Raw genomic sequence first — 19,300 nt, 5'->3', positions numbered from 1 at the left:
GTTCGGATGTCACTGCAGACAGAGACAAATGGCTTCCAGCACAGGGGCAGGGTGGAAGGTCTCCGTCTCTCTACGTTGGCCATGGTCTAAGCTTCTGTACGTAGAGGCGCATGTAACCAAGCGGGCAGATGGGACCCTCAATCCACAGCCATAACAAAGGGTCTCACAGCTGAGCGAGCAGATCACCCTCCCCAGCCTGGACCAGGATTCCATGCCACAGTGGTCTCTACCCGCAGGTCCTCAGCTCAGCAGTGCCGATTCCTGCCCCGTGGAAACGTAGGTAATGAGGCTTTGTTGTTTCATGCCTCCAAGTTTTGAAGTAATTTGTCACACAGCAATAGATAACTATCAAATTTACTATGACAGAGTTCAACAGAAAAGACAAAACCACCAACACATTTGTAATGCATGACACCAAGCACCTATCACCTACGGGCCAGAGGATCCTAACAAGTCTACCAAAGGCTGTAAATAAATCCTCAGCTGCCCATGCTGACACTGGGTCTGTGAAATATCCACTTCTGTGAACTCCTGGGGTAAGCTCTATATTCTGCTCACATCAGCAATACCTACCAGCCCACAGATCGGAGAGTCTACTGTGATTCTCACTTACCCCAGACACTTCACATAAATTCCAGGGCTATCCTCCACATGCACATAGTTAACTGAGGCACCCTCGGGTCTCTACTCTGAGTCACAGCCACCCATAAATCTGGGGGCACTAAGACGATCAGAGCCCAAGCTACACGTTAATGTGCATCTCAGGTCACACTCTCTGTGGTAATTCGCAGAGTAAACAGACCCTCTGCCTGCCTTGCTTATCTCTGCAGTGGTCCTTGAACAGCTACTGTTTGCAGTTTGAGTTCTGCCAATCAGCAACAGAGGTAGCAGATAGGCACGAAAGGCACGGTTAGTGTGGTCAGAGCATTCCTGCGATGGGAAACGAGACATGACAGGTGCCAACAGGGCCCACCTGGGGGGCTGCGGGCGGCAGGAAGTAGGGTGCTACTGGGGCTGTTTATGTGGAGACCTGGGCCCCAGGCCTGCCTATGAAACCCTTGCAGTCCATAAATCAGTGACATTTCTGGAGGCTTCCAATTTTAGAAGGCACTAAATCCAACTGCTGCCTCCGTGGACAACCGAAAACTAGTTTGTTCTACGTCCATGTTTCTGTTTATTCCCATGGTGAGCTGAGGCTCACTCGTGTCATACTGGGAAGCAGGCAAGGGAGTAAGCCCACTAGCCAGACATCAGACACGACAGTTCCCTCTTATTTAGCTGTAACACACAATCCCTAAATCACTCAAGAGATCTGAGAGAAAACTGCTTTGTTAAGTCACCAAAAAGGAAAAGTGAAGAAAGACACCAGGGCCTCTGACGTCCAGAGGCCCCTATGTGCCCCGTGTACATTGTTGTTCTCGGCATGCGGTGAGCTATGTCCACAGCTGAGTGACCTATTGCCTCGTCTTGGTGAGCCTCCAGTTCATTCTTCCTGGGAAGGCACCACTGTCCATCGGCTTCCGCCGAGGAGCAAGAGGGTCTGTGGAATCTGGGTCAGGCCCTAAACCCCGCCACGTGAGCGCACACAGACATGTGTCTGTACATCTGTCTGCAGACTCAGGAGGAAGGACCATCGTGCTTTCAGAGGGAATTCAGGAAGGGTTAAACTTTTAAAAAATAAAGCAGATGAAAATGGCTTCAATACAATTTGATGAGGTCATCAAGGGCAGCGCCTAATGACACTTGCAAGAAAAACATCTGTCAGTGTCGAAAGGTCAGCAGGAAGTGAGTGGGGTTTGCTCGGCTTTGACTGGCTGGACCTACATTCCTAGAAAGAGACATATGGCTTCACTTAGCCCTATAGGACATGAAAACCCTTTCAACTGCTCTCCAACAGCCTCACCTCTGAGGTCCAAGAAGGACTCTAACAGGAAATCAGTTTGCTCTACTGTGGACAGGCCCTCATGGCCGAAGCCCTCTGAGCAAGTAGCCTTTGGGCAAGGCTGGCATTTTTACTTCAGTCCCTGGGATCTCTAGCTTCACTTTGCCCTAGGAACACACTTGGGACACTATGCTAGCAAATGTTTTAATAAATCCATCATCACAGAAACCAAAACAAGAGGTTCCTTTGGAAAAACAGGAAGTCCTGGTCTGTAGTACAGCTTAAAATAGGGCTCATTTCATTTGTTGACAAAGCTCCAGTCTCCAAAGCTCTTGGTCTACATGCTTTACAACACTACAGCAGGAACCTGGGCTGTTCCCGCATGGCTGATGGGACCTGGTCTTTGTTACACTGTGGGGAGATCACAGGTCCAGCAGGCCCCTCCCCCACCCGATGGCTTCCTGCCTACAGGCCCTGTGGAGGCTTCACAGGAAGCTAGGGCCACCCTGCAGGACTCAGGCCTGGTGCGTTCCATCAACTTCCTTTTCAGTCTTCACATTAGATTTGTGAAAGGCCTGGAGGTCTGCCTTCTGGAATCCCAACAAGGGTGTCTTTATAGACTGTTAGGGAAACCGTGACTGTCAGAATATAGGCACAGTGTACCTGAACCTGACCACAGGGAGGGGAGGCTAAGAAGGGTGCCCAGTTTCAGCTGTATCTTCTGCAGGTAGGCAGGCAGGCAGGCAGGCAGGCAGGAAGCCAGAAAGCTTCATGTTTCCATTCTTCCCAACAGTGCCCACTTTAAAGGATATAAGATACATGGGCGTATCACATACACCATGGCCGTGTGTCTGTAAGATGCTCCCCCACGGCCCTCCGCTGGCTCCTGCCTGCCAGGTACAACTGTCTACTATTCTCCCACTTTCCTCTAATAACTTATCCACCAAGGACCCTGGGGAGTGCTAACTGCTCTCTGTGTGTGGGCATGTGTGTGTGTGTCCTAACTACAACCTGCAGCGGTGGGAAGTGATACTATGCATACAGAGAAACCACACTTGTCAGCCAAGCTACATGCTTCCCTCACCAAGGTCATGTGCCTTGTGGTAAACTTTTCAGCTTCTGTACCTCAGAGTTCCTTAGGTCTTTGGGGTATAAAGGGAACGTAACCTTTCATATTCAGCTTGGCCCTGAGTGTCACCAACTATACATCCCAATCCATGGATGCCCTGGATGAGACAAAAGGAACTGGGCCTGCAGCCCCCACACTCAGCCTGCTGTGGGCAGAAATGTTGACATGGTCTTTCACCTTGACCTCAGCAGCCACCTACAAAGCAGGCTGGAGCAGTGGGTGACTCAGTGTGCACTGCCAGACTGGCACACCAGCCTCTGCCTGCTCTCACTGCACCCAGAAATGGGTTCCACTAGGTCTGGCTTGGCTGATCTTTGGGGATAGATAAGGAAGGTACAAAGGCTGGACCCCAGCCCAGGGTCCAGGGACTGGGGTTAACAGGAGTCTGACAGACACACATACACATACACACACAGACACCGACACATACACACACTGGTTAAGGTGGCCTTGTGGACAGGCCTCTTCCATGTACATGCAGTTCTCATACGGGCGGATAGGAGCATTTATCCAAGTCATTCTTTTTTGGAGTGAACAATACAAGCAGCGTGAACATATGTGGCCACGCAGCAGATCTGCACAAGCATTCCCACAGCACTTTATTTTAGGGCTTCACGCGCTATTTTTACACCCACAGAAACACTGCCAAGGGACTCCACAGAGGAAAACAAAGAAACTGCTGCCACGCGGGCCGCTGCCTTGTACTTCTGCAGAGCAAAGAATCCCGAAAGGTGTAGGCACTGGTCTCACAAAGAAATATCACAAGCAAAGTCATTGTGACTGCCTGGGATAAGCACCCCCTCCTTGGGAGGGAGGAGGAAGGGAAGGAAGACCGGGAGCAGGAAGGCTCTCTTTTAAACAAAAACACATTCTCCCCCTCACCCCCCCTCCACTGCCAGCCATGACATTCTTCCTGCAATGCTGATTCTGAGTGAATGGCAAATGTGCAGTTCCACACAGGGAGAAGTGTTGACCTTCAGGCTGCAGCAAGGAAAGGTCTGGAGCTGTACCTCCTGCCTGCAGCAGAGGACCACCATGCAGGGGGGGCTATCAAGTCGGCAGATCCACAAGATCAAGGAGAGAAGAAGACAAGAGTTAGAGATCTCAGGGACAGAGAAGTTTTGTGGCATCAAGGAAAGGCTGACTGATTCCTGAACAGGGACTAAGCTTTTCTGTGGAGGCCACAGCTAAGGCCAGGACAGTAGGCCCTCCGCTGCTTATAGTGGCAGGGTGGACTAAGGTACCAAGTAGGAAATGCCCGTGGTGGCCACCTGTGGAGTTCTCTGTGTCCTGGACAGTCCTGCAGATACATCAAGGGCATCCTTCAGCCAGCTCTTATGAGAGCCTAGCTCCCCAAGGCCCCGGCAATGCTGGACTCACATCAAATTCCTGCTGACACAAACAGCCCTGGTATGTATCATTTTATTTGCACTCAAAACATCCTTCTTGGGACTATCCCAATAAGCTGAGCACACTATTTTCAACGAGGTCCCTGGCATTGTCTAGGAATGTTTTCAGAACAGCAAATTGCTAAAGCAAACATCTTATTTTCCTCTGTTAGGCCGGCCAAGCATAGAGAACGCACTTATCGGTGGGACTGCCAGTGGAACTGCCCCCTCTTGTGGAAAGGCTGGCAACAGACACTCCAAAGGAAACTGGCCAGCACCAGAGTTGTGTGTATGCTCATACCTCCAGGGGCTACTCTGCCTGATCCTCACTCCTGCAGCCGGGGGCAGGGGCTGAAGTGGGAATATTCTGGAGCATAGAGTATCTAGAATATATAGTGTCTCAGCACCTGGCATGTATGCACACACTTCATTTATCCCGAAAAGTTTTAGGAAATAAACGTTTCCTCACTGAAATGGCAACACCAAGACCCAGAGTAGAAAATATTCTGCTTATGGAACCTGGACTGGAGTAGAAAGGGGACACCAAAGCCAGCAGTTCAGCAGCGTCCCGCCTAAAGGGCCTGAGTGGCAACTATCATCGTAAACCTTTAACTTTGTTCACTTTAAATACTACAATGAAGCGTGCTGTTCTGGAAGATGGAATATCTTCCAAGTGGGACTGGGAGATGGGGCAACTGTGCCCAGAGAGGACCACGGGCAAGCAGGGGTTACTAAGACCTGGAGTCGGCACCTGTCAGTTAGGGACAGATAGAAACAGGCTGCCCTGAACTGGAGTGGGAGGAGAGATGTTTCAGGTGTTAACAATACTTTCTATTTAAGTTTAGCAAGTGTTTTTTTTTTATGAATATGAAGGGAATGAAATGATGGATAGTCGTTAATGATCAAATCAAGAAAAAACAGCCAACTGTTATCCCATTCATCCTGTACAGAGAGATATGGAAAGCTAACTTAGTCATTTCCGATGTGAGACAGACATATGACTTGTTTTGCTAGGTAAAGGCAACATACTGAAGAAATCAGGATGGCCACCAGCCATGCACGTTTTTACACACGGGCCATGAGGCTGCAGCAAGGAGAGAACATGTGCCAATGGCTGAGCTCTGCCCATGGGAGGAACCTATGAAAGCCGCCTGAGAACCCCCAAATTTGATGACCCATGCAAGGGGCCTTGCCAGAAGACAACTTTTAAAACCAGGGGAAATTTCTTGTCCTTTGGCTCCCTTCCAGTAGTAAAAATTAATTGCCACATAAACTTGCTGATTCCTACCAAATGAAGGTATACGATTTATCAACTCACGGATGGCGAAAACTCAATAGCAGTTTAACTACATCACCTGAGTTATTGCTGGGTTATCTACCAGTGACAGCTTTACAGGAATGTAAGTTTTTGCGAATTCATTCACATAGGACAAACCTCCAAAGTAAACATAGGTATTAGGTAGAGGTAGTTCCCAGGGGCTCAGGGGACTCCCTTCAGAGCCTGCTTGCTCTGAGTCAACTGGGGGCAGGAGCAGAGGGCTTCATTTGCCCCACCAGTCACCTGCTAGCGGCCCCCAGGGGAGCTGTCCATGGATGACCCTACAGACTCTAAAACCCTACCTGGAGAGTTTTAATTTCACAATGCTACCTCTGAATCAGAACTCGTTATTTAAAATGCATTAAAAACAAGTCACTGCCAATAACTTTCATTTTCTGCCAGAGCAATGAATTTATAAATGTCTTAGATGGTGCAGCAGACATTTAGGTACAGAGTCATTAAGAAGCTAAGTGACAGGGACACAGAGAAAGGCCGCAACATGCTTTCTAAGGACAGAGGCCATCTTTGTTTTACTGGAGTCATCCGACTAGAGAGTCTGGACATCCCTGTCCCTTTATGGGCATTTTATTTTCTTCTTAGCCCTTTGTCCCACATTGAGACAACAAAGGCTAGTCTTCTAATCTAAATGAGACCATGCATGAACAAAAGCATACCCATCCAAGTTTGCACAACCGCTGGGCCAGCCAGCACGTCTTCAAAACTCATCAAACCTAGGCTTTTGCAGACAAGCAAGAAAACAAAAAAACAAAAAACAAAACCCTTGGTAAGAATTCTACAGGAACAGCAAACTCAGCAAAGACAATGCAAGTCACCCATCTGTGTTCAAGCTTTCTCAAGGGAGAAGCACCATAACTTGGGAGAAATTCTGGTACAATAAAATAACACATGAGAATGCTTAATTCATAGTCCAGGTTTGTTTAGTGTTCTGTTCCAAATCTATAAGTAACATTCAAACTTGTGTTATCTGCACCTTGGTTTTTTCCCTGTTTGTAATGATTCTAGGGCTTGAACTCAAGGCCTGGAAGCTGTCCTTTAGCTTTTTTGCTCAAGGCTGGGAGCACTCTTACCACTCGAGCCACAGCTCCATTTTCAGTTTCTGGTTAATTGGAGTTAAGCAATTGTCTCTCAGACTTTCATGCCTGGGCAGGCATTGAACCGTGAGCTTCAGATCTAGGCCTCTTGAGTAGATAGGATTACAGGCGTGAGCCACCAGTACCCAGCTAGCATCATCATGTTCTTAAGTAGATCCTGAAAATGAGAAGAGACTAACTTCATCATAGGCAGGCTTACTGATCAGTAAAATATTTTCCAATTTCTAGCAAACCCATTTCATTTCATTTCTTTATTACCACGTACAGCTCTCTGCCCATGGTGCTAAGATGTGGGGATTCTGCCTACAGTTGTGGTTAAAAAAAAAAAAAATCACAGGAAGAAAAGAGTAAGAATGAAACCTTTCTGGTTTGGTTGCTTACCTCAAAGTTGGTTTTGTTCTGCTTTCTTGGCCAAGTTTTACACATTTAAGATTTCAGTTTCAGAGGATTCCCAGGCCCATTGGGCTTCAATGAAGCCAATACTTTTCTTAATGGCTATCCCAGGACCCCTCACAGGCACCGCAACTGCTTTACACAGAACATAAAATTCCCCAGTCAGTTGCTCGCTGGTAACACAAGGTTCACATCTAGAGAATACACTGCACTGGCTCGTCTGGCTTTGGTCAGAGGGATGCTTTAGAGAATGTTCTCCGGTGGGATCTCAGCCTGTTCACTCGGTGATAACTAACTCACTGTGTACACACTTACGATCTCTGGACAGTTCTGGACGTGAACTGCTTTTTAACATGGAGGGGTGGAGAATCAACATTATAATTCTACTCACACCTGGCTGTCAAATCACACCAGCAAAACCTAGGGAGGAGGGCTATAATTGGGGCAGGAGCACAGCCTGGCCCCCAAGGGTTTGGGTCTTGGAGCTGGAAATAGGAGCAACGTGTATCAACTCCATGGCCAGTCCTGAAGACAGACACTTCCCAAGGGTTAAGACATGAGTTTCTACCCATGTGTTTTCCTGAGGCTCAATTTCCCCTCTAGCGATATGGGACACCCTGATGGGCAAACCTGGGCGCTGTCCACTGGATGATGAACTACCCAACAGCCCAGGCCTGAAATCCTAGCACCCAGATACTCAGACTGCACAGTGAACCTGTGTGATTCAATTCAGCCCCTCATACCTTAAGAGAGCCACATCCAGGAAGGACCTACTTACTACTTACATTTCAATGTCTGTCAAGACACTGACACATGGTGCCTCCGGAGGAACAGACTGAGGAGAGTCCAGAGGCCAGGGTGTGAGGCTTGATACTCTCTACCTCCTAGGATGGTTGTTCTGCCTCCACTGGAGGTCTGTGGTCAGCTGGACGTGGCGAGGGAGTACCTCTTACCACATGGTGAACTTGTTACTGGCTGGGCAAGTGTCACACTTCTCTCATAGGAAATATTCTCTTTAAAGGGACACAAAACATGTTTCCTGCAAAACTCATAATGCAGTTTAATGATGAGAAAAACAGACAGTACAGGCGTAGTCTGCAAAATGTATGACTGTACTCAAAAACGAATGCCCGTGGCTTATGCTTGTATAGAATTCAAGAAATCTGAGTATGGTTTAACGCTAGTCTGGGCAAGAAAAGTTCATGAGACTCTCTCCAATTAACTACCAATCAAAAAACGGAAAAACAAAAACAAACCCTTTTTAGGTTTGTTTTCACACCCCACTCCCCCCCCCAAAAAAAAAACACAAACAAAACAACTGGAGGCAAACTCCCAAGAAAGCCCTGTTAAGGTCACCACACTCTTGAGTCGTTACTAAGCCTACACCCACTGCAGTGAAGGGACCATGGCAACCTGACATGTCAATCACAGGGAAACTGGGGGTGGTGTGGAGCTGTACAACCTTCAGCTATTATACAACACTAAAAACAATCAGGCTTCCTCACATCTTGGAGCTTGGACTGCAACTGTCAAAGCCCACGAAGAGTTGGCTTATCCCATACAGTAGGCTACACACGAAGGACCTTGGGCAGGGCACCCCGCTAGCCTAATACTCCTGCCATGAAGACAGCCACATGCAGCCCCAAAGAACAAGCTATCTAAGGTAGCACGTGGGCTTTAGAGGGCATCTCCTTGGCAGAGTCCTCCTGCCCACGTTACACAGGCCCATTGCTTCCAGGACCAAGCAACACAAGATAGACAAGTGCTACCTCAAAGACCAGATGGCCTAAGCTCCTGTGCCCAACAGAGAGCCAAACATCCAAGCCTTCACCTCCCAGCTCCACAGGATATTGGTAAATATCCTGGTGGATCCACTGGACCTTCCCCGCCCCCCTCCACTGTGGAGGACCAGTCCGTTCTGATCAGACAGATGTACACAGACCAGAGTTGAGCCACAGGGCTAGTACCACAGAACGACTGAAATTCTGTCTATGTCATGGAATCCAGTCTCTCAAAGCATTATCAATGTCATAAAACCACTCTGCATGGCAGGACAGGGCATGTGCAACAAGGAAGGGCTTGGTGCAGTTGCTAAGACAATTACAACTTTCTCGAATTCTTTTCCTAGAGCCAGATTTGTCACCAGCTCCCATGTCCAGCTCCATATCCTGAACAACTATGTTGGGGAGGGGGGAGAGAGGAAGGAAGCTGGGTGCCCTGTGGTGGGAACACCATCAATCCCTGGGCAACCTGTGGTCTGGTATGTCTCACCATGCAGGGCAGCGGCGTCAAGGACCTAGGCTTTCCTGTTAGCCTGTCAGCAAACGTGCAGGGGCCATCTCCCCCTTTCCACATGTAACCTTCCACAACTTGGTTTCATCTCGTTCTACAGCTTGTAATCCAAGCCAAGGAGATAAACTGAACATGGAATGTGCTGACATACACAACTTCTTGGGGCAAGAGTGACCACCTCCCTCCCTCCACAATCTCTGGCTAGCTCTTAATCCCTGTGTCAGCCTTTCTGCCCACAGGGTGAGTGCCGCAAACAAACTGCATGGCAGTTGCCTACAGTTTAGGATTTTAAAATCATACTCATAAGGTATTTATAGTAATGTGTTCATCAAAACCACACACACTTGTTGGAAGACTCAACTCACCCAGACAACTGTATTTCCCACAATGAAATTCCTTAAGGCAGGACATGGTCACTTCTGTTGGCTGTGGGCAGGAAATGTGGGCTTTCTGTGGCTACCCTGCTTTAGGGGACACCTTACAGATGTTCTCCATTCCCCTCCTTGCTTCCTTCCCTTCCCTCCCCACGTTGAGTATGACACTATTTCCTTATCCTCACTATAAAAACAAGACAGAAAAAAAGAGAAAAAGAAACCCATTTCTGGGAACCGAATAATAAACTGAAAAGGTTCCCCCTTCTTGATAAATTACACACTTCAGTTAGTAATACTGAATCACCATTGTTTCGTTAATTATAACAAACAGGCAACTATAAGAGGTTAATAGTAGAGCAGAGGAGACATGTGAAAACCATTGTACCATTTTCTTTAATTTTCTGTAAATCTATAAAACTCTTCTTAAACAAAGCCTATTTAATGTTTTAATCAAAAGGGAAGTTACCTGTTACCCCTGGTACTACATTCCTGACAAGAGTAAAGCCCCTGTTGCAGAATTCTTTCCTGCCCAGGCTTGCTCTACTCTATGTTAAAGCAATATTTTCAAGCTGGGTGCTGGTGATTGTAATACTAGCTACTCAGCCAGACTGGGCACAAGATTCCTATCCCAGCTTAATCACGATTCCATCCCCCTCCCCTGCAAAAAAAAAAGACAACAAACAATAACAAAACCAGCATTGGAGCTGTTGCCCCAACAGTGGAGCTCCAGCCTTGAGCAAAAAAGGTAAAGAACAGTTCCCAGCCTCTGAGCTCAAGCTCCAATATCATCACAAAGACAAAGTAAAAGGCAATCTTCTTTCCATATCCACACGCTTCTGTGTTGTCACAGTTCTACGCTTTGGCTGATTTCTGATCTATCTAGCCACGCAGCATCCCCTCTGCTGAGAAAGGAGCCTCACACACTCAGGAGCCTTGCGGGGGCTCCTGACAAGAGTGCAGTCTCATGCGGCTTCAGGAACATGGCAGATGGGAAACTACAGCACAGAGCACTTCTTAAGTGTGCGCTGCAGACAGAAGACATGACAGAGCCACCTAACAGATCACTGAGCATATGGGCAGTGAGCTCCAGGAACAAGACAGGAGCATATCACACAGAAGACTCAGGACTTCCATTCCAAGGGTTGGCACATGGATGATATGGAGAACCATACCCCCACCAACCAAATAAAGCCAGAAAGATGGCAGTAGATGCTTACAAGAAACAACATAAAACAGAACAAGTGGCCATGACAGCTGGCCAAGAAACCAGAGACTGAACTAGTCAAACACCTCAGGAACTGTTTAGAAATGCAAGGTTCTCTGGGAAATAATGGCAAAATAAAACCCTTGGTCAACAGACAAGCACTCTTTAAAACCATAGTCAATAGTCCAATATATTCCCTGCCATAACAGTAAGATCAAGGAAATATACAGCCCCACTGTACTGTATACCACTTCTGGAACAGACACACCTGTGTGCCAGCAGGACCACCCAAAGCTGCCATTCTAGAGGTAAGAATCTGGCAATTGAGAAAGGCCAACTTCATGCAATGTGGTGGCCAGGGCAGGTTAGGAAGAAGGTAGCTGTGAGCGGGCAGGTCTCGAGTCACCCTCAGGCCTGGCCAGGGATTCCCTAGCTAAATACAAAAAGGCCAGGAGTGGACCCCTGATGTAGCCTGTGAGAAAAGGCTGCAGGGAGGAAGGCCAAGAAACACGAAGTAGTAGAGTTGTGAGGGGATGCAATGCTGGCCGCCGTGGACAGATCCCCACAGCACCACTTGAGGAGAAGCTGTTCTCTGAAATTTTGTGTTCCTTTTGGTTATCTGCTTCAGGACTAATTATTTTACAAGGTCCCAATCATTAACAAAAACGTTGATTACAGTTTTGGCAATCATTATTGAAGTCATTACTTAAAAACTGTTGGATGCAATAAATAGAGACACGACAGAATGGGAAACAGCTGAGGAGGAACACAGTGTCAGAAAAGGAAGAGCCATGGTGGATCCAAACACACTCACCACAGTCTTCACTTGTGATCAGGGCTTGATAGATCAGTTGCTCAAGACCCTTTCCTACCCCCTCCACCCCCCAGGCCTGGGCTTGAACTCAGGGCCTGAGCACTGTCCTTGGACTTTCTCAAGGCTAGAGTTCTACCACTTGAGCCTCAGCACCACTTCTGGCTTTTTTCTACGTATATGGTACCAAGGAATCAAACCCAGGTCTTTGTGCATGCTAGGCAAGCACTCTACCACTAGGCCAAACTACCCCCCCCACCCCTGCTTTCCTGCTTTTTGCAATTGCACGAGCCACAGTGCTACTTTAAACACTAATCTCAGAGCCAGATGTGGTGGCGCATGCCTGTAATCCTAGCTACTCAGGAGGCTGAGATCTGAGGACCGAGGTGTCCAAAGCCAGGCTGGGCAATAAAGTCTGTGAGAGTCTTATTTCCAATTAACCACTAGAAAACCAGAAGTGGCATGGTGGCTCAAGGGGTAAAGTGGTAGTCTTATGCTGAAGGGCTCAGGGACAGTGTCCAGGCCCAGAGTTTAAGCCCCATAACTGACAGAGGGAGAGGAAGAGAGAGAGAGGAGGAATAAATGAGGGTCTCGATTTCAAACCTAATCCTACCCTCAAAAAACTGGAGACTGGCAGTGTGGCCCTGAGTCCAACACTCTAAACTGCCCCCAAATATATGTCCTCAGATCAACTGACATAGCCATAGTTATAGATAGGTACACATGGTGAAGGCAAGAAAGACCACTGAACTAGGGTGACAAAGGGCTTCCCACACATCGAGGGTGACAGGGATCTTTCTACCAAGGCCAGTGTGCCATAAAAGCCTGGAAGGAGACTGTCTTCTGTGGTGACCACTGTGCTTTAAATTCTGGAATGAAGTGTGACTCAGGAATGTGTTAGAGTACACCACACGCTCTCTGGGAAGGGCCTGCCACCGCAGGCAGAGCCCGCTATGGCCCTCTTTAACAACGGGCCCATCTCTCAAAGTCCCTCGACATGCTCTCACTACAATTCCCCCACTCACTCCACAGGTGAAAGTAGAACTCTCCATCCAGCTGCCACAGCGGGGATCACAGGCTACCATGCCCAGATTCTTACATTCTGTACACAGACCATGGGTGGGATGCATGCAGACAGTGGTTCTTTTGAGCCTGTCCACATGTAGGTTGTAGGTTTCCAGAATGGCAGGGATGCTGGCCAAAGAATCCCCCTACAGAGCCAGGAAAAATGCACTGGGAACCTTGACTCACACTCGGCAATTTGACCCAACTATGACATGAAAAACAATAAAATAAACTAAAGAAAATGTCTTAGAGATCCAGATAGATAATGACTGAGATACGGCATAAATAAGGGCACGTACCACAAAACGTTATGACTGGAACGAAATCTCCTGATCCCCAATAAAACCCACTTCTTGCTTTCTGCTGCTCATTACATTCCATGAAGAAAGCAAGAATACAAAGTAGAAGACAAAGTTTAATAAAAAAGCATTTGAGTATGACTTATACCAGTATCTATGAAGAATTTCTATAGGTCTAGTATGCTTGTGTTGGAAACTTTATCCCCAGTGTGAAAGAGCTGTCCACTGACAGGACAGAGTGATGCCTTCAGTGTCCTCTTGGGTGCAGTGAGTGGGCTATTTATTGAAAGAGGGCAAATCCTGTTGCAGAACAGCACAGGAAGGTCATGGTAACACGCTAGGTTCCTTGATCTTAGATTTGGCATGATTAACTTATCAATCTGTGGTGTGGCACAAAACAGATTGAGACAAAGAAAAATCCCAACTAACCAATGTCTAAAACAGACCAAAACCAAAAAATCATCAGGGACTTCTTAAGAGAATGCCCAAAACAGACAATGAGGCCAGAAAAAGACTGAACATCTCAGTCATCAGGAAAATACAAATGCTAACAGGCTGAGGCTCAGCCTTGCCGAGATGCGGACGGCAGAGTCAGGGAGCGCACACAACAGACTCCCACTCAGCTGGCAGGAATGCAAATCACCATGGCCATTCTAGAAACCCATTAGGTGCTTCTTTCCACCAAAGCTAGATATTCGCACCCCCGTGGTTCTTTTTCTAGGTGAGCCTTTGTGCAAAAAAAAAAAAAAGCCCAGGACAGCAACAATGCTGGAAAACCTGCAGGTCCCCAATGCCCATGAATGGAATATACAAATTGCAGTAGATTTACACACAGCAATAAATTACTGCTGTATACTCGATTTGCATTGAAAACATAAACCAAGCTGGGCATGGTGGCTCCTGCCTGAAATTCTAGGAGGATCTGAGGATCCTCCTGCTTGTAATACTCAAGAGGATCTGAGTATCACAGTTCAAAGCCAGCCTGGGAAGTCCAAGAGATTTTATCTTAAATGAACCACCAAAATAACTAGAAGGGAAGCCATGGAGCATAAAATATGCTCAGGAACAGCATGCAGGTTCCATGATCAGTACGAAAATAAGACGTAAAAAGCAGTTTGGCCTAACCACATATCCAGAGCCTGCCTCTTCCCTCTTCCCATCTCTCCAGTGCTTCAACCCTGTCCATGCAGGCACCTCTTGCCCTCTGCGAGGAGGGACCAGGGAAGGAGCCTCGTCCTGCCACAGCCCATCTCACTGTGCCTTCACCAGGGACATTCCCCTGGGCCAGCTACGGCCCCACACAGCATAAAACAAAGAAGGGTCTTCATCTTGGCTGGCTTGACATAATAGAGTCAACACTGCTTCTGAAAGTGAAGATTCGGAGACTCGCCTCCACCCAGGTCACCTTCTTCACTTTACTCCTTTCTGAGGACCCTGGCGAGGCTCCACCCTGTCTTCCACTCACCTTCCGGCCTCTTCAGCTCATCCTAAACTCACCTGAAGAGGTGATGCCTGACTGCAAAGTGCAACTTATAATGGCTCTTGCCAATGAGGGTACACTTGGCTCAAAAAGACCTCTCTGATGTAAACATCAATGTCAATGAATTCTTTAATATATTAAAAAAAAAAGACCTCTCATGCCTATAATCCTAGCTACTCAGCAGGCTGAGATCTGAGGACTGCGGTTCAAAGCCAGCCCTGGCACTGAAGTCCACAAGACTCTTCTCTCCAACGAACCACTAGAAATCCAGAAGTGGTGCTGTGGCTCAGGCAGCAGAGGGCAGTAGCTTGAGGTGAAGAGCTCAGGGACAATGCCCAGGCCCAGAGTTCAAACCCCATGACTGAAAAGAAAAAAAAAACCAACCGTGCCAGTCAGAGGTCAAGGTGGTTTGGGATAGCGAAGAGGAAAACAGAAACTGAATCATGTCACCGGTTAACACTAGTAGACACCCATGCTAGCCAGAGGCTTTCCTGGACATGCAGAATTCTTCTCTAGAGTCTAAAAGTGTACAATGTTGGCTTTTCATACTCTTCTCTTCCTCTCTCCTCCCTCTGTAAATGATCCCTTCTGCCAAGAGTCCTCTGCCTCACTACTTCCTGCTGACCCATTAATTACAATAACAAGAAATAACCCCAGAGTGATATCATCCAAACTTCCACTTCCTGGAGAGAACCAACGCATCAGGCCAACTGCCACATGTATCCAGATGCGCCATTCCGTCATTTTGGAGAGAAAAAGAAATCATGGCTCTCACAGGCTATGAAAGCTTTTAGTTTACAGAGGCACTCACCCAGAAGGTTTTATAAGTTAAATAAAAACAAAATATGTGTTAGGCACCCACCACCACCAAAATGCAGCTATTGTAAGGGTAAAACAAGCTATCAATTGTGTGAGGCCGTGTGTGTGTAAGTTTACACACGTAAAGAAAGGCCACATTTTCAAGACACATGTAATGAGATGCAGAGTACAGAACACATTCAGTGTGTTCCTGGCAAGTGTGAGCCGAGGGAGCTGGAATGTCTGCGGTGGAGCACCCGTAGGTGAAGAATGCCCACACAGGCATTCGCCCCTGGCCATGCCCTCAGAGTGATGGGCACTTGGTACTGGACCCCGGCACCACTCCAAGCTGCCTGGGGCTCAGATGGAGGTTTACTCACTTCACCTGGCCAAGCAGCCAACAACGATCAGTGTTTCATCTTCCAAAGAGATCGAAGAATAGTGCGTGCTAGGGAGTTCTGTGCTTGGGATTTATACTAGAGCTGCGTCGGTGGCCATCAGGAGCCCGCCCTAAAAACCAGGGAGGCCGATGTGTCTGCATCAATGAAGAAGGAGGGAGACACAGATGGACAGACACACATGGCCCACGGCGGCCGCTATCTTCCAGTGTCCTTGCCTATGCTGACCAGCCTCAGCTGACTTCCATAGATTCAGTCCAAATGTGACCATAATATGGAACCTGTCCTCAAATTTCAGCAATCAGCAGTCACCTTGGATTAGGTTTTAAGAGACAAGGATGTAAAGGTGGAATCGCTGGGTGGGTATTGAGGAGGGGTGCAGTGGTTACCCTGAAGCCACACATTCCCAGCCTTCATGGGAAAACTTGCTTGATACCTGACTCACATGACTCTTAAAGAGCCCCACGTGCCATAATATGTGAAGCATGTCCTATGAAATTAAGAAATTCTATCTTGGGAAGAGGAAGGAAGATGAAGAGATGACAACAATCCAGACATATTGTACTTACAAAATGATTTTTTGAATGGTAACACTTTTGTAGGACTACTTGAAGATAATAAAAATATAATTTCAAAAAAAGAAAAAAAAAAAAAAAGGAACTCACATGGACTTCCCCTCATGGGAGGCCCCAGGCTTGGGTACTGAAATCAATAATTTAGGAAGATTCTAGAAAGTGCTTCCATCAGGAATAGCAAATAGTACCTGATTATTTCTATTTGCAGTATGCCTTAACTGAGGCCTTTAGTGCAAATTATTCTGTATTATCAGCGAACCTGAACCGACCCAGGCACAGCACTAAGCAATTCTATCACCCACAACTCCATGTTCTATACCTCATGACTGTTCTGCTTCCATAGCTTTTCCAAGGCCCAAATCATGCTGTCTAGTCTCTAGCAGTAACACCAGCAGTTGCGGGCAGTCACGGGCTGACCAGGCCTTGTCCGACCCTATGGAGATGACAGGATCCCTAGAGGGGGCCTGCGGATGTCCTTCCCTCACGTCCTTTTCTGGTCCTTACCAATGGCCATGATGGCCTTTTCAATGAGGACACTGTGTTTTCTTATCACCGTACACGGCCAGATGTTTCTTAGTTACAAAAAGGGAAAGGCAGTGCAGGTTCCTGCGTCCGGTGGATTCTATCTGGAATGTGGGAGGACTCGGAGGAGCCAGAGTGACACCATGCAGCTATGGAAGCAGGTCTTTGGTTCTTGTTATCTGTCTATACTAAACGGAAGGCTTCAGAGGCAGCACCTTACACACAGCTGCTGATTCAGAGGCGGGCAGTGTGAGAAGAGACCTCCTTGAGAACACTCTCAAATCGTTCATCATCTACCAAGTGACCACCTCCCAAACATAACCCAAGCACCACTGTTCTGGGGACGGCATACCTTGTTTCTCCTGACACACACGGAAATAAAGAAGGATTATGCCAGAAAGAGTAAGACTTAGCTGAAAACACTAAAGGGGAGCCAGGCCAAAGCATTCCCTTGTTAATCGTCCTGAACTGTCCCAATATGGACTTTTAATGGCCTATTCCCGGAGGAAAACATTCTCATCGGAAAAAAACAAACAAACATATTTATCATGGCTGCTAATTTGAAATCTGTTCCAAACTCAGGGCAAGTGACTACCTAAGTAGATAAGTTCCTGGACCAGGAACCAACAGAGAAACCCTAATTCCTTGTCTTGTGCTGAAAACACTTGCACTATATGAAGCAGTCTGTGAAAAAGCACTTTCTTCCCCTCAGTTCTGAATGTTTGAGGTGGGGTTTGAAAGCCATGGAGGCACTGGCTACATTACTGGTAACCATGCTAAATGATTCCAGTGCTGTACCTGAGCGCTCAAAGGGCTCCTGTCCAATAAAATCTCCTTCTAAGTTAACTCTGCTGTGTATTTATGCATTTCATATCACAGCTCACTGCGAAACGCACAAATCACTTTAACAGAGTGTAAATTTAACTACCAGGAAGGCATTTTATACTCTGCTTAACTTCACTAAGGGGCCTATATTTTCTGGAGCAGATAAATCAGACTTCTCTATAACTCTACTTCAGGGAACAGAAGTCAAAACTTATAAAGAGAAATAAACCCAGTCTCCTCGGATTACGGTGGTGGGGAACCACACATGGACTCATTCAGCCAAGAGTCCTCTTTGTTACCTGCACCTCTTCAAACACCAGAATCCAGTAGCATAGCCAGGAGTCCATGAGTGAGGGGCCAGGGCCCCCCTGCCTTTGGCCACCGACCTCTGGCTACTCGGGACTGGCCACAGCTCACTTGAGAAACCCTTAGCACTGCCAGGAATAACAGCTGCACCATGTTGGATGTCATCGCTAGAAATACGATCTCTTCTGACTATCTTCTAAAGTGAACTTGATGTCCTAATGCTAAAAGGTCCCCAGATGCACATGAGAAATGCAACAAGGAAAAACGAAGGCAGAAAAGAGATTCGTGCTCGTGGCAGCTGAAGGCATAAATTATTGAGAGGCTGAGGGAACCTAAGCCATGGCCCATCTGGAAAGGTCCATGTGGCCCTCAGGTTGTGCCCCAAAGCTTGACAACGGGTGCTCCACAGACCTGAGGAGGTGACAGCTACAGCCATGGAATCCACGGGCCACCACAGGACACTGTTAAGACTCAGTGTATGTGAGACGACACGTGTCATATGTAAGGAACACATCCCCGCCACTCCACATACACACTAAGGTATTACATCATGCACGGAATGCCCTAGGGTGGAGGAACATTTCCTTACTTTCTGGCTTAAAGGAAGTTGGAGGTATGACAGAGCATGATGGGACATACCTGCAGTGACCCGAGGACCATCGAAAACGACGACACAGGTAATGATCTGAACAAAGCACCTCGGTCAGGCCTTACATAACACAAAAATATGGGCAAGGAAAGGAAAGAAAAAGCCAACAAGTATAGCAGAAAATACCAATTTAGTGATCATAATGATCATTGATTCAAAGGAGAATTACCAGTTTATGCTGAGACCCAAGGGTATAAAATTTAGAGGGGTTGTAAGCCAGTGTCTCATGCCTGTAATCCTAGCTACTCAGGGGGCTGAGATCAGAGAGTCTCCGTTTGAAGCCAGTTGAAAATCACTAAGAAAAGGTGGAAAGTTAAACCATGGCTTAACTGTCAAAAAACACCAGCCTTGAGGAATAAAAAGCTCAGGGACAGTGCCCAGGTCTAGTTCAAGCTCCAGAATGCTTCAACACAAAGTTGAGGCATCCCTCTACCACAAATAGCTTGACAGTGAGAGGGAAAGGGGGCTCTATCTTAACTG

The 19,300-nt window shown here is 47.3% G+C and overlaps 1 protein-coding gene across 6 annotated transcripts in view; it reads right to left on the bottom strand.

Annotated features, from left to right (window-relative positions):
• Positions 1-19,300, bottom strand: part of Ctbp2 (C-terminal binding protein 2) — a 122,303-nt gene that overhangs the window by 36,540 nt on the left and 66,463 nt on the right. Inside the window, exon 3 of one of the 6 annotated variants that reach the window (XM_090345647.1) lies at positions 6,806-6,986. The exons of the other annotated variants lie outside the window; for them this stretch is intronic. The gene's annotated coding sequence lies outside the window, so the exon portion shown is untranslated. The remainder of the gene's footprint in view (positions 1-6,805; positions 6,987-19,300) is intronic. 6 annotated transcript variants of the gene reach the window in all.

This window comes from Megascapheus bottae, chromosome 15 (genome assembly GCF_031878675.1).
Source record: "Megascapheus bottae isolate mThoBot1 chromosome 15, mThoBot2.hap1, whole genome shotgun sequence".
NCBI lineage: Eukaryota > Metazoa > Chordata > Mammalia > Rodentia > Geomyidae > Megascapheus > Megascapheus bottae.
Note: the sequence above shows the minus strand (reverse complement) of the source record. Positions and strands in the feature narration are given on the sequence as shown.